Source organism: Abrus precatorius, unplaced genomic scaffold, assembly GCF_003935025.1.
Source record: "Abrus precatorius isolate BTA unplaced genomic scaffold, Abrus_2018 Scaffold2, whole genome shotgun sequence".
Classification (NCBI taxonomy): domain Eukaryota; kingdom Viridiplantae; phylum Streptophyta; class Magnoliopsida; order Fabales; family Fabaceae; genus Abrus; species Abrus precatorius.
Window position 1 is genome coordinate 30,639,328 of NW_020874362.1, and position 15,065 is coordinate 30,654,392.

At 30.6% G+C, this 15,065-nt stretch overlaps 1 non-coding gene across 1 annotated transcript; it reads right to left on the reverse strand.

Annotated features, from left to right (window-relative positions):
* Positions 1-14,350: 14,350 nt before the first annotated feature.
* LOC113860330 lies at positions 14,351-14,456 on the reverse strand. Its single transcript, XR_003503783.1, has one exon. It is a non-coding gene; the product is annotated as a small nucleolar RNA R71 (small nucleolar RNA).
* Positions 14,457-15,065: the final 609 nt, after the last annotated feature.

Sequence of the window (15,065 nt, forward strand, 5' to 3'; positions counted from 1 at the left end):
CATTAATTGATATGACTATCTAACAAAATATAAACTTTTAGTATCTATATTGTAAATTTATATTAACAATACAATGCATTTTCTCGGTGACAATTTTTTTAATATGAAAAATTCGAATCTAAAATCTTATTTAAAAGAAATTCAACATATATTATTTAAATTAAACCCCATTAACTAACCGTTAGTGTATTGATGATGTATATTAATTTTATATACTATTAGGATATATTATATTACTAGTAAAATAAGTTTGTTCAAGTTATTTTATGAAATAAATAATTTTTAAGTAAATTAATAAATATTTATAAAAAAATTTCACAATTTAGATGAAGTTGTTTATTTATAAAGATTCAATTTATTTAATTTTTTTGTAAAAATAAATGTCAAAAAAAAGAAATATTTATAATATATTTGACTCAGTTAGTTTGTGTGGCACCACATTAGAATTAATGGGTGGGTCTTTTTTTTAACTGTGACTTATTATTAACTTAAAATATTTTTTAAATAAAAAATAAGATATATTTTATAATTATTTTTAAATTTAATAAAAATTATAAACTATTTTAATTACTAATAATAAATATTTTGTTATATTAAATATAAATAAGTTAAAAATATATAATTTTTAAAATTGAAAAACAATGTCCAATGTGTAAATAGTCATATGACATAACGCGAAAAAATTAATTTCTAACAAATTCTTATGTAAAATAACTCTTAAAAAGTTTTGTTTAAAAATTGGAAATCTTGCAAGTGTTTAGTACGTATTAAAAATTAATTCATATATCCGTGCGCTAATCATCTATTTATATGTAAGTGTTTATGACATAATACAAATTTATAACTTATTTAAGAAATTTTCAGTCATTAAGTCAATAAAATTATTTGATAAAAAAAACTTATTAGTAATAAAAGTTAGTTTAAGTTAACTTCTTGAGTTGCTCGATCATCCTCTAATTCAATTGACTAGTTATTAATCAAAAGTTTTATTTATCAAATAAAACTATAGTGCATGCCCACTTGATTTAAAGATGACTAATATTAATTGACAATTAAACATAATTGAAGTATACATGTATACGTTAATGTGAATCACACATTTTTATTAAAATCTGTATTTTTAATTGAAAAAATATGATAAGTTGATTGTTAAGCACTGAGTTTCAATTATCTTCTATTTATGATTTATGAAAGGAAGAGAAGAAAAATGTATATGCACAGAGAGACATACCATCACGTTCAGTACTATTCCGATTTTGGAGAAGCGATAAAAGATGGAGCATGCGTTAGAAAAAGGCTGAACCTCTCTTTACAGGTTTGTCTCACCACCATATACCTATAATGCAAGAATTCCCAAAGAATATTGATGATTGATGGCTTTTGCACTCAACTCCATCAATTAGTAAAGAAGGCAACACCAACTAAAAGCTAATCCTTTACTGTTCCATTAACTTTGCAGCGTGTCCACGCTCCTTCATCCACATTCTTCTTTATGATGCGTATATATAGAGTTGAAATATCTATTTATATACGAACCAATTTTTGAAATATCTACTCACTAATGAATACTCTCTCATCATTTCATTTCAATATGAGCAGTTGGTTTCATGAAAAAGTTCTTGTCTAGTGATTGATTGAACTTCCGGAACATTTCATTCCATTTACTGTTATATTCACACCATATTTTTGAAACAAAAAAAAAACTCAAATTATATTAGACCGTCAAAAGAAGCAACATCAAATATACATGAAGAATAGAGCCAATAGTGTTCAATTATATGGAAGCTTTTCCAATTTAACAAATAAATTATTCATGTTTAAGAGAGGAATGTATGAACATAAAACTTAAAAAGAAAGAGATTGATATAGAAAGAAAAGTGTAGGATAAACTCTATATTACGGTTTGATCACAACTTGAAACTTAGGTCTATTTTATTTTGCTGACAAGTATTTTAAAGATATTAGTAATAAAATTAACACATAAAAATTATAATAAAAATACATTATAATGGTAAATATTACTTTTATTTTTTATTCGTTAACCACATGACACTGGTTTTTCTCTAACTAATTTTAATACTTGAAATTTCTATACCTTCCCCAAATCATTAGTATTTAAATGTATTGAAAAGGATTAATTATAGTGAATAAGAAGCCACTCCTGTATATAACCTAATTCAATTCAAATTTTAAGAAATATAAGGATCAGTCTTGCTAATCAGGCATTTAAAAAGTGCTAATTAAAAAATAAAACCATTTATTAAAAATTGCATTAACAATACATTAAAAATTATAATAAATATATTAATAATTATATTTTTAAAATTTTTAAACTAATGTCCACGGAAACATAATTATTGAAAGAACCTCGTAATAATTGTTGAAACCAGTCTTGCAAAATTGGCCATCATCCAACATAATTACGCTGCTCTTTGCCACATTTAATACACACGTTGTAACCAATTCAATGACGTCAACTGCTCCTGTAAAATATGAATACATTGAATCAATAAGCTAATTTCTTGGTCAATCGCAATTTAATTGCAATGGTAATTAAGAAAAGCATCTATCACATCACACCGAAGTACTAGTCACTTCTTATTTTTAGGTTACCAATAAAATTATGTAAATTAATTACATAAAAGACAACTGGGAAAGGTGCCTAATATTTGGGAGGGAACGAAATACGTGTTTATTTTTTTTACTCTCCCAACTGAAAAAAATACACACACACACACAAAATTCTCTCTTTTTCTGGTAGTTAATTGTTAATTTTTTAAAATTATATATATGTCATCTCTTAATTTTGGGAACTCGTGCAAAAGAAAATAGACAAAAGGAATACATATTGAATCATATTTTGGGATAATCAACTATGAATGGAAGGATATATATGTTTTTCATTTTTGTTTATGGATTAAGTTGCATATTTGAAAAACGTCACAGAAATTAATTGAATTGTTAAATATAGGCTAAACTAATTATTTGTGTGTGCTTCTTTTCTATGGTTTCTGTATGTTTCGAATGATCAAATGGAATGGAGTGTCTCTTTTGCGTAGTAGAAGTGAAATGGAGCAGGTGAAACAACAAAAGTTGGCCATGACAGAATGAAGATAATAAATTAAATGTGATTTTCTCTAAAAAGGAATCTTTACCCTGATTTAGGTAGAAGCTGGGACAAAGTAACTGTGAGATTGAAGGCATGGAAAGCAAAAGAGCATCTTAGAAAACCTATAAGATCTATAAAGGAGCTAGTTAATTGAATTATCAAACGCACAAGTGGGGCCAAAGAAGAAGAAAATAAAAGAGAACCCTAATACGTTTGGTAAAGGGAGCAACCCTAATATGAAGTGTTTTATTCACAACCACCACATACAAGTCACAACTACCTTAATCAATTGAAGATATCAAACTGATTGAGCTAAAATACAAAAGCAAAACCATGTGATGCTATCCACTAATCAGAAGAACTATTTAAAAAAAGGTGCATATCTGTGGTCCTTGCCTTCCATTTGGTCTGTCCATATGTCATTGTTTGTCAACCAAATACACCAAAGACAGAGAAACCACCCAAAGCTAAAGACAAAATGAGGACACCCTCAACTGATTCCACCAACCTGGCCAATTTATACCCTTTTATTACATATAATTACCAGACATTATTTAATTGTGATTATGTGGATGTAGGGTCCAAGTGGTCTGAAAGCACATGGGAACATTATCTTTATTACCTGTTTAGACTAAGGTTATTAATCAAATCCTAATAAACTCTATGTGGTACCAAAACATTGTCAAACTCTCTACCGCGCTTCCATGCCATTCAGGACGCCCTTCCTGTCACGGTACTGCCAACTGAATACTAATTATTTTTATGTATCTTTAGTTTCATTCATACCACTTTATAATTATATGTTGGAAAAAATATCTAATGTCATAATTGATCCACAAGAATATCAATTAAATTGAAATTTTATTGTTCTGTGTAATTTTTCACTAATTCAAATAAATTACTTTGCGGTATAATTATATCCAACATAATGTTGACTATAAACAAATAGTTAAGATGCAATCTTTCGTGAATGTTAAAAGTTATCAAGCGAAATCATACATAATCAGGAGTTAGTTAGACCATGGAAGAGTATCAAATCATAAACTGTTAACTGGTTGATCCTTGTCTGCTGTCATAATGTGAGTAATTATGATGTTGATTTTGTACAGAGAAAACATATAGACAGTTTACGTAGATTCATTTGTATTTTTAAGTACAAGCGTCGATATTAATTTCTTTCGTTAGAATGAATAATTTATATTGTGTACTCTTATGATTTGTTAGTAGATTTTGAGAGGTGTACTACAAGTTTGGATAGATATTATTATTATTTCTTCACATATAATTATGTTTTTTTATTAAAAAGAAAATCAAGCTGAGGGGTAGCTCTATCGTTTTAAAAACATGACAAATACTAACTTTATCAATAATTTATAATTTACAATAAAATTTCATATCTTTTATCAATAAAAGAAATAAGATTCGAATCCAAACCACATAATTATTATCTTTAAAGAAACCTATCATTATTATGAGCAAAAGGTGATGACTGATGAGTTGAGAAAAACTTATTAATATGTATATCAAATCGTAATTAACAAACTAATTTTATGGATTGTAATAATAAAGAACATCAATTAATTTAATTTAGATCTTATCAGACAATTGTTTAATCAAGCAAACTCTTGTTATAAGCGTATAATTAAATATTTGCACGTCTACTAAAAATCTCACCTTTTTTTTTTTTTTCAAAGAAAAGGATCTCTCATCCAAAACGAGGACCAATAGTACTTTTATGCTAATAATAATTTATCTTCTAATATAAATTTTTTCCACTTTGGTTTTATTTCTTAAGGACCATTACGTGGTCCCCTTTGATATCAGTTATAATATGATTAACAAATGTAAACCCTACAGAGTGAGAAGGAGACAGAGAGAGAAAGGAGAGGAAAGGAAGTCATTGTCAATAGCTGTAAGGAGGACCAAAACCCACCATTAAATACTCCCTCTATGGCACAGTGAAAGAAAAGAGACATCGAACTGCGCACAGGCATTCATATGGATCAGGAGATAGAGGATCACGAGGGCTTCTTTTAATTACTCCAAACATGCATGGCTTGTTCCCTTTTTGTCAATTTCTATGTTTCAAGATATTGATATCTCACAAGATTTCCATCAATAGGGTTCATCTCTTTTCACAAGTATGTTGGTTTGAGAGGCTGAAGCTGCCAGCATGATCTGGTAATTAACCACACGCGTTTTTTTCTCATGCCTAATTCTTCATCACTAATCATTAGAGAAAATAATGGGAAAAAAATTCCATCTATACGTTAATTTATATTTTGAATTGAGGATTACTGTGTAAATCTCATATTGGTGAAAAAAAAGTCATGAAATTTTGTGAGAACACGTGTTGAGTATGCCTGGCTTGGTTCTTTTAAGTTTGCTTTTTCTTTAAGTTCCTGTGCAAGCAAAAGGGACTTACTAGAATCTTAAAGGAAACCCACCAGGGCAATTTGGTTATTATAAGATGTGGTTCCATCAGGTCATCCTTGCAGCTTCAATCACTCAATAACCAACAGATTAATTAGTTTCTCAACTGAGATGAACTTGTGTCCTGTTCAACTACAATCTCGATTTCAATTCCAATTTCAGGTACCATGCTTTCACATACTTGACACTTTCAATCTCATTGAATTTTTTCTGATATGTATTTTTTTTTTTTTTAATTTCAACTGTGTCAATACATGTTTTCGATTATATCTTCCAAGTATTATATATCCATGCACATTTTTGTTAATCAACCTTTGATTTTTTCACACTCTTAATTTTCCACCTTAGATCTCTATCTTTTTCTTTTCATCACATCGATCATCACATCTATCATTTTATCTCTCTTACTATCTCTCTCTACCTCTAATGGATATAGACACTTAGGGGTCAAAGGAACTTTCCTTTTGTTTGTTAATATATGAAATGAAATGTTATCTATAAAAATGAACGGAATTAAGAAAGAAAACAAAGGAAGAGAGTATATGAACATAAGACTAAGTGTGAGCTTAAATTTTTATATAGAGAGAACTAGTGAAGAATCCATGACCGCCATGATTTGAACATATATATTCAGGTTAGGCAAATATATAATGTGCTGTAGTACTATCTGGGCATGTGAGGTTCTACGACATGAAAGTGATCTATCCCACAGAAACAATCGTTCACGTTTTACTAATAATCGTACTCATTTGTCTTATAATCACAACAACCTTTCTCTAACCTTTTTTGGGATGCGTTTTCTGAGAGATAGCATGAGTGGAAGACAAACAGGAACGGTTTAATTTGTTAGTTTCCTCACTAGACAACTGTGTGTGGTCCAATATATTTAGTCCAATCTACCTAAGTCCTCTGAAGTCATTCTATTCAGCATATTTTAGCCAGCAAGCTTTGGATCTATATGGTAGATAAATATCCACCGACTGAAATGTTCTGAAGGAATGGACTATTTGTTGCTTCCCTTTTACTTTTTATCTTAAATTTTTGTTTAGGTTACTTGGTGCTGCATCTCAATCGATTTACCTAGTCTCATGTTTTAGGCACTTATACAGGGTTTTCGATTTGGTTACAGTTGCAATTACATTGTAACTGTTTGATGCTAATACAAGTCAATTAATTGCTACCAATTTAATTTTTTGGCCATATATATATATGACTAACTAAAAATGAAAACATATATATTCAAGCTATTATTGAACAGCTTTAGATATTTACTTTAGATTGATAGGCAATTTTACATGGCAACCTCTTCAAGTAGTCCTTAATATGACACTGAATTTCAGTATAGGCTAGTGCTAAGGTTATCTTTGTTCGCGGATTGAAGCTAAAGGAAATTTGAAGAAATTAATGTCTTAAAATCATAAAGAGACAAATCAAATTTCTATAATTTTTCACTCACAAGCTTAAATTTATATCTCACATAAAAAAGGTGGGCTGGTATTCAGATCTAAGTTTTGATGACATTTAACCTTGCCCTAATATTGCGTTATTTTTTATAAAATATTTAAAATCCAACTAACTTATATTTATGCGGCTATGCCTTACATCCAGTTGCTTAGATATTCTTTGTTTGGCATTTTAATTATTTTTGGAATGCAAGTGTATCTCTCTAATTATCTAAATATACACCTGTTGTAGATTGTTGCTTTTATTTTAGGTATATGACAAAGGAGAGATCGGAAAATGGGTTGACACTACGCTGAGCAGCATATTGCCATTTGTAACCTAGCTACACGTGAATCTAGAAGTGGCTTCTATAATTTTTTGCTGAAGATATCTTTAATCTTAGATTAATGTTTCCCTACTAATTCGTAGCAGTTTTGCAACTTATATTTAATTATCATTTGGACTGCTCTAGTTGAGCTAATTAGTAATGCAAAATTATCTCAAGAAGTCAGGATCAATTCAATCAGAGCGCAGCTTGGTCCAAGTCCAACTCATGCATCCATGCTATTTGCTTTTATACCTAAAATCAGGTAAGTCTCAACTTGAATTCTAGTGTCTCATGAAAACAAACAAACACACGCACACTTCACCTGATTGGAGGTTTCTAAAGTTATTTGTGACATTTTCTTTGCAAACAATCGCGTGGTGAGAAGGCTGTGCTGCTAATTCGAAATGATCGTAAAGGGGTCAAAAATTTAAAACTAGAATGGAGCTAAAAGTTTTTTGAGTTCCACGAAATTAGGGTCTTTTTTCTTTTCATATTTAGTTAATTTGTCCCATATATGCTTGGAGACATGTGCCATGCCTATGTATTTATTGGTTGGCCATCGATAAACTAGTTTTCGAGTTTTTAAAATAAGTATCGTTTCTTCTAATATAAATGTGAACAGAATGAAGTGTAAAAGTATATTCGTTGATTAAAAAACAACAGTTGATATTACATATTTATATTCATGAAATTTTTGTATTATACATACATGTATTTTATTATAATTTAATTTGTACAATTTCATAATTTATTATATATGTACATATATTGGTCATAATTTTAATTATCAAAATCTCAATAAACTTTATAATTTTATATTTTATTTTTTGAAGTACGTCTTTCGTTTTAAGGAGTCAAATTGTTTATGGTTCCTCAATGGCTAGTTTGAGTTCTGGAGCATGCATTGGTCAGATTAGAACCCCCAACAATCGTGTATTCATCCTTCAGTGGATTTCACTGGGTGAATTTTGCCTTGAATAACTGGGTTTCAATGACTAATCATTATCATAAACTCAGTGAAAATGGCTTATGATATTCAATTTTATGATTTTGTGTAAAATTTATTGAAATAAATTTTACAAAAAAAAAAAATATTAAAACAGGTTTTTGTTTTCAATTTCGGTAAACTTTACACAGTTAAGCTAATGAATAAATTCTCACGTAATAAAAATTATTAAATAACTATTTAATTAGCTATTAATACAAATACGGTTTGTCACTTGTGTCAAGCACGTAGGAGTCTGTTTCAGGTGTTGTATCTCAAAATTTCGTTCCTATGACTCGACCTCTTGGTGTTCGAGTTTGCTCTTTGATTTGCAGATCCACGTACAAATTTTTGAATAATAATTCGATGAATCCCATCCCATAGTCTCTAAGTTCATACATTTCCAAATTAATTTAAAGCAATTAACAGGGAACTTCTCATGGTCTTTGATTGAAATGGGAGATTTTTTCAAACGCCTAAATGACATTGCTTTTTTGTAGGATTTTAATATATGAGGGTTTTTGTTTATATCTACTTTAAAAGTAAAATAAATTAATTAATATACTTTTCTTTTCTAATCTTACAAATTAAATAGTCTTTTTTTTCCCTTGCTATTAAATTTTTCTCTACCTTTTTTAATTCTTTGAGCCAAACAAACTAACAAAACAAATTCACTAATCGAAGAACTTTCTTGAAATCGATCGCGTGTATATATATATATAAAGTTTATGACAATAAATGAAGGTGGAAAATGGTATTGACTTTAATCACCTTGCATTGAAGTTGTGTGATATGAACTCTAAATTAGTAAATTTCGTACATTCTCTTAGAGAGACAAAGACTTTAAATTTAAATAAAAATTTAAAATATATAAAATTCAAAATGTGTAAGAGGTAAAATAATATTTTTGCTATCAACGAAAGTTAGTTTGAGTGGCAAGCAAAAATAATAAACTCACCTACCATTTAAATAAAGTTTCAGGTTCTAGTCTTTGTGTATGCAAAAAATCTCTAATGATAAACTCACCTACTACATCTAGGTGTGTGACTCGAGTCGTATTTGGATTTAACCGAATGGAAAACAAAAAATCATATATATATGTGTGTGTGTGTGTGTTAAATAATGATAAATATAAGCTTATATGGTAGTCTTGAATTCGATAAGTTTCTCGAAGATTCCACGTCTTCGCTAGCGAAGAGAGAAAAAGACCATTTTCTTATCTGAAGGGTTTGTCTTACCCTTTCTCTCCTATTCTTTTATAGCGCTCTCTCAAAAAAGAAAAGTCTTTATACGTGGGTTCATCAAGGGTTCTGAAAGGCGCTCGCCCTCTGATTCCTAGAAATAATATAGAGATATCTTTAGTACAGTCAAAGTTGAGAAGCGGTTCAAGGATGAAGTCGAAATCAAGATCTGAAGTTCAAAGAAGGTTAAAACAACAGTCTTGGATTCTCTAGAAGATCAGTTTCAAAATATGCAAGAAGATCTAGAATCTATTATGCTCACTAACTAGGTTCTTTCCAATCTTACTTCCCCTTCATGCATGTCTTATAGAGACAAAGTTCTTGTCATAAAAGATATAAATATAGAATTAGAAGACCAAGAAATATTTAGATCTGGTTTGAAGGACTTTAACATCGTTCTAAAGGATAAGGTGGATACCTCAGATACCAGTATGGTCCAAAACCTTTGCCCTAAGATCAAAATCCCGCTTGAGAATTATGAGCAATGGTGCTCACCATGAAAATTTGCCCTAATAGTAAAACTTTTAGGTAAATCTACTTAGTTTTAATTTTTTGAACTAGAAACTAGGAACTTTGTCGGGAAAAATGGTAATCTTAAAGTTTTAGATCTAAATAACGATATCTATTTAGTGAAATTTGAGAATCTAGATGATTATAAATATGCCATGTTTGAAAGACTTTGGTTAATCTTGGACCACTATCTTCTGGTGCAGAAGTGGTGACCTCTATTTAGACTGAGAGACTATAACCTAAAAAGAATAGCAGCTTGGATTTGTATCCCTAATTTACTATTAGAACTATATAATAAGAAGTTTTCATGGAAAGTAGGGTCTTGCTTGGGAACCATGTTAAAAATAAATCCTAACACATCCTTAGTATCTAGATGAAAATTTGCTAGGATATATGTAGAATTAGATTTAAATAAAAAAATTGTCCCTTCCTTTAAAGTCTTAGGTCAAGAATTTAGGGTTGAATATGAAGGTTTACATCTAATTTGCTTCAATAATGGGAGATATGCTCATAGAATGGACTTTTGTAACAAAAATCCTGAAATTAATCATCAAATACCTGTTACAGACTCCTCTGAATCTATAGCCAATGAGGAGGTTGAAAAAGAAGTTGTAATAAATAATTTAGAAACGAACACCCTTTCTAGCCAAGAGGAAGAGAATAAGGGGGTCAAAGGAAAATTTGGTCCTTGGATGTTAGCTAAGAAACCCCTCAGGAACAAACTAGTCCATCTAGGAATATTAGCCCTCTATCTTGAATGGAAAAGGTAAGGATATCCAATGACTCCAGGTTTGATGAATTGGGTGATAATGAGCCTAAAGAGGGGCAGGATTTGCCTAATGAACATGGAAACATAACAAGAGACCAGAATATGAGTAGCAAAGAGGTAATAAATAGGGGTAATCCTTATAAGTCGAAACCTTTAGGGGAAAATGGCTCAAAATCCTCTAATCCTAGAAAGATAGTCCAACTTAAACAAATTGTTAAGTCAACCAAAGTGAATGAGGAGTGTAGAGAGGCTTCTCAACTGCAAAATCAAAACTCTCTTGGTTTTGAGAAAACTGCATTGAAGTATCTAGGAATAGGGATAGAGATATCATTTTCTTAATGCAAAATATGGAAAAAGCCATAGCATAAAACTACTCTGAAAAGGGTTCAATTCAAGATCTCTTAGGGGTTAATCTTGGTAATAATTGGATTTCTTATAACAACCCAGATAGAAATCTAGAAAGTAAGCCCTCTAACCCTAAACTATCATGGACTTGGATTTACTTAAGGAAGAGGATGTTAATAAAACTGAGTTTAAAACTTCTAGTTTAGAGTTGGATTCCAACATGCCTGTAATTGAGCATTCTAAGAATGCTTCTTAATTGTTATTGTTTGCTTTTATGAATTGTTTGTTTTGGAATTGTAGGGGAGTTGGGGGTAGAACATTTATTAGGCTAGTTAATGACTTGGTAAATCTTTACAAATTAGATTTTCTTGCCTTATTTGAACCTAGGGTTAATAAAGAAAAAGTAGATGGGATTATTAAAAAATTTAAGTTAGATGGTTATGAGAAAGTGGATGCAGTTGGTTTTTTTGGAGGCATTTAGTGCTTATGGAATGCAAATAATATTAGGGTTACAAATTCTGTGAAGACCAGATTTGCTATTCACCTAAATATTAAGAATTCTAATAACATGGAGTGAATTCTATCTTCTATTTATGTTAAACCAACAAATAAACTTAAAACTGAATGTTGGATGGAACTAGTAGAATATCGTAAGACTATAAATCTCTTGTGGTGCCTTGCAGGTGATTTTAATATTGTTCTTTACAGTAAAGAAAAAGCAGGTGTCAGTAATGCTAATGTTTACCAGATGAACAAGTTTGCTAATTGTTTAAATAACTATAAGCTGTATGATATTGGGGTAAGGTAACCCATTTACTTGGCATAGAGGTAGTTTGAAAGAAAGAATAGACATGATCATTATCAATAAGAGTTGGAATCAGTCTTTCTCTCACAGCTCAGTGGTTCATATTCCAATTCATAAGTCTGACCATGTAGGCCTCTGCCTTAAAATTAAGACTAAGGGCACTAGACTTGATACAATAGTAACTTCAAATTTCTGGCTCCTTGGATTCATCATCTTGATTTTAGTAACCAAGTGAGAAACTCTTGGATTTTTTCTTATCCTTTGGCTGAAAATGTACATAGATTTATAAATAATATTTCCTTTTGGAATAAGAATGTCTTTGATAACATTTTTATTCAAAAGAAATGCCTTTTAGTAGAATAGAGGGGATCCATAAGAAATTGGCCCACGAAAACAATCCTTATCCCTTGAAGCTTATGAACTCCCTTGATAAGTCTGTAATTAGACCATATTTTACAGCCTATATATTCATATTTGACCTTTATTTTATTTGATATTTACACTAATTTATATATTAATTATGCAGTTTAGTATAAAGAGGCCGTAAGTATACTTTGGGTACGTTTTTGGACCTAAATATCTAGAAGATTAGAGCTTTGCAGCAGTCAGCATGCCCAGACTCTTCTAACAAGCACGGGGTGCTTCGAGCTCATGCACGGTTGTGCTCATCTGCGAGAAGCCCAATTATTAAGAGTCTTTAGGATTTTCAAACCTTATTAAAAGGAGATTTCAGGCATCGTAAAGGAGACCGTTTTTACATCTAGTCTTTGACTTTCGGATACACTTCTCATCTCGTCTCTCTTGCACGGGATCCTTGGCACATGCTTGGCGAGACTTGAAGCTTCAAGCGATCGTACTTGAAGATCGAGAACACATCTCATACTCTAGTTTGCTATTTCTTTTGATTATGGCTTTGTTTATGATTGTTTTAATTCTTTTCTTTAGCATGAGTAACTAAGTCCATAGCTAGGACTATGAGAACTATTGTTCATGAATTTATGAAATTTTGATGTTTGAATCTAAATTTGATTTTTGTTTTGTGATTAGATTTTATCCTATTGCGTTTTTCTCTTAATCCTAATTAATTATTTCGTCAGGCGACCGTACCTCGGTTAATTAATAGATCTATAGGGTAAAACGAGACAAAGAATTAGGTGGGCCAAACCAATCTTTCTCTTCTAATCATTATTAAATTAACAATTTCATAGGTTCCTTAAGCTTTCTCAATTTGATGCCTTGCATTACTATTGGGGATGTTAATTTAGAGAAAAGAATATTAATATTGAATGATCATTTGGTATTAATAGTATTCGTATGAATGATTGGTAATTACAAAGAAATCATATTTAGAATTAAACAGAAAAATAACATAAAGGATTGAATGAGAAAATCCATATGCCCTAGGTTCCTCTCTGATAAGTTTATTGCATGACTATTAGGTATTAATAGTATTCGTATGAATGATTGGTAATCACAAGGAAATCAGATTTAGAATTAAACAGAAAAATAACATAAAGGATTGAATGAGAAAACTCATATGTCCTAGGTTCCTCTCCGATAAGTTTAACCATGACATGCATTGTATTCCTTACTCTTAGTTTTATAATTGATTTTAAAAATTCTTGTTCTTAATTAGTCTCGTATCTTTGAAGCTTAAACAATTAAATTAGGAAATTCTTAATAATTGAAAATCAATCCTTGTGGGACAATATTTTAGAAACTTAATTTAAGAACCATTTATTACTTCTCAATGGGTACACTTGCCCTCCGAACAACTTTTTGGCACCGTTACCGTTAAGAAAATCTCAAATTTAATTGATTTGAGCAATCTATGTTTTAGTTTATTTTAATTCTGTTTTGTTTATTGTTAAATTTTTTTTATAATTTTTGTTTTTATTTTATTTTAATTTTTTTACTTTTTTCACAATTTCTTTTAATATATGCTCACTCATTCTAAGTGTTCTACAACTTGTTTATTTGATCCGGAGATTGAAAGAACAATTCGTAGACAAAGAAAAGAAGTGAGAGTGCAAAGAATGGCAAAGGGAAGGAGATTAATTCAAGATTACATGACACCCACTGCTAGAGGCACTCTTAGAAGTATCGCAGCCCCTAATGTGGAGGCAAATAATTTTGAATTGAAATCAGCACTCATAACCATGGTTCAGAACTCCATACAGTTTGACAAAGTTCTTCCGATTGACAGATACCATCAAATACAATGGAGTCTCCAACAATGCTATTTGACTCCGTCTTTTCCCGTTCTCGGTATCTGAAAAGGTGAATGCTTGATTCGCCTCACTCTCAGCCAACTCTATCACAACTTGGGAAGACCTCACTCAACAATTCTTGGAAAAATACTTTCCTCCATCAAGGTCCTCAAAACTCATGACGGAGATATGTTGCTTCCAACAATATGAAGCAGAATCCTTGTTCGAGGCATGGAGCAGTTTGGAGAGATTTTGAGGAGATGTCCTCATCATGATTTTTCGACATGGAGACATATGCAAATCTTTTACAGTGGCATATCAATCACCACTAGGGCTACAATTGATACCACAGCAAGATGGTTCCTCATAAGAAAAGATCCAGATGATGCATACAAGCTAATAGATGAGATGGTATATTGGTTTTTGAGGAAACATATTGGTACCACCATAGTAGATTCAATTGGCTTAAGCTAGGGGATAGAAGCCCTTAATATTAATTCTGATCATTGGGAATTTAATGATACTAAACTAGAATCTTTTGTCCTCAAATACTTTAGGGTCTTTTATTTTGATCCTTGCTTACAGCCTCATACCTTATGCACTATAACCTATTTCCCTCCCTTAAGAAATCTTGACAGAATTAGGTTAGATGCTAGTATCTCTATGGAGGAAGTTAGATCTGCCTTATTCAGCATTGAGAACTTTAAGTCTCCTTGTCCCGATGGCTTACATACATTTTTTTTTTTTTTATAACTTAGTGGAACAATCATGCCCTTTCTTTACTTTGACTTGTTCTTAATATTTTTAATAACCCTGCTAATATTGCTATCTTAAATGATACTGGGATTACTCTAATCCCTAAAACTGAAAGCCCTGAATATATAAAC